We start from the raw sequence: 1847 nt of genomic DNA, 5'->3' as shown, positions 1-1847 counted from the left end.
ATATATACCGCCTGACTGGCCTTTGTGGGGTTTTCGAGCGAGATCGTTGCCAGTGCCCCTGGACTGACTCTTGTGCGGGTGGCACATAAAAGACACCATTTCGAGCGTTGCCGTTTTCGTGCGGGTGACACGTAAAAGCACCCACTACACTCTCTGAGTGGTTGGCGTTAGGAAGGGCATCCAGCTGTAGAAACTATGCCAAATTAGATTGGAGCCTGGTGTTGCCATCCGGTTTCACCAGTCCTCAGTCAAATCGTCCAACCCATGCTAGCATGGAAGGCGGACGTTAAACGATGATGATGATGATGATGATGAATTCTGATTGGTCGAAAATGTCTTCTTGTCTCAAGCTCTGATTTTCTGCCTATTCTCGTCGGAACCTTTGATACAGAATATCAAACTTTTAATTCCTTTCTCACTTATAAAATGTCAAGCAAACTTAGAAATTTGTCATTACCGTTTTAGCTGGAAGACCAAACTGATAGTTTGGTAGTGTTTATTGAACAAGGGAGGTGCAAAATTTAAGAAGCGACTTGTTAGAATATACATGTCTGTAAGGAGACATAAACAAGAATAGCAAAAATCTACTATACCAAAACAACTTTGGGGGTGAGATAACCACCCCCATTAAAAAAGTGGGTTATCTCCCACTGTTTTACAACAAATATCAATACTTTTGGTTACCTCTCTCAACTAAAAAAAATTGTCTAACACTCAATAAAACAAAAAAAAAAGAAAAATTAATAAACATAAAAACTGAAAAAATTAAACATCTTATCAAATCTGATAACAGGAGGCCAAACATCAACAATGTGTTGAAGTATTGAATCAAAAGGATCTAACTTTTTTAATCCAATCTCTTGTCGCTACATTAACTTGATTTTTTTAGTGGGGAGAAAACCTAATTTTTTAATGGCAATTTTTAAATGTGGGTAAGATAACCAAAAAGTACCCAAGTGTTCTATGAAGAGAACATAAGACTGCTGCATAATTCAAAATGAATGTGAAATGACATTAAACATCGTATAAGGTAAATGAAGGTTTCTGTATGAATGTTAAGTCATATTCACTTAGAGAGTTTACATGTGCAAGGATGAGTTGTGATGTTGTGGTTGTCGGCGTTAGATGCAGTGGTGAGGAATTTCATTGTGTCATAATGTGGAGAAAGCAAGCAAATAGACTCCCTAAGCAGAGAAAAACTAATCTATTTAAGGAAATTGCTGGGCTCCATTGTGATAGATAGAAACTCTAAGCAATGTAAAATATGGCCCAGACCGTGATTACCAGCATGAATGTCAAACTTAAAAAAGTAGTTAATCATTTAATGGTTTTAGTAAATTTATACAGAAGAAGTAAGCGTCACACCGTCCAGCATAAATAAAAGTCAACTTTATTATGTAAAAACCTATTCTGACATTAAATGAGTCAACTTTCTATATGGATGTTTACATTTGTACATCATTTTCCAACAAAATATATTTCTAAAACATTCTGGAAACAATCTACTCATGTAATTTATGCACCCACTAAAGTTTATTTTTGTTTTTGCGAAAAAAGTGCATAAATTACATGGGTTTTTATGGTAGTCATTTCGGATCTTTTTTAAAACGGGGGCCACAGTATTTTCTTAACGAAACACTTTGAAACTTGGAACACTGGTAGAATGTGTCATATAAAACATCTTTTTCTCTTAGTCTTCTTAAAAAAAAAAAGAAATCCCTAAGTTATTCCATGTTAAAGTTGTCGTATTTCTGTAATTTCAACCAATCACTGACATCCATTCAGCCGATATACATTAAGTGCCGACTACATAAACAAACGATTCTGAAACAATTCTATCGGTGATA

Source organism: Octopus bimaculoides, chromosome 6, assembly GCF_001194135.2.
Source record: "Octopus bimaculoides isolate UCB-OBI-ISO-001 chromosome 6, ASM119413v2, whole genome shotgun sequence".
Classification (NCBI taxonomy): Eukaryota; Metazoa; Mollusca; class Cephalopoda; order Octopoda; family Octopodidae; genus Octopus; species Octopus bimaculoides.
The sequence above is the reverse complement of the archived record's forward strand: the minus strand, read 5'-3'. Positions refer to the sequence as shown.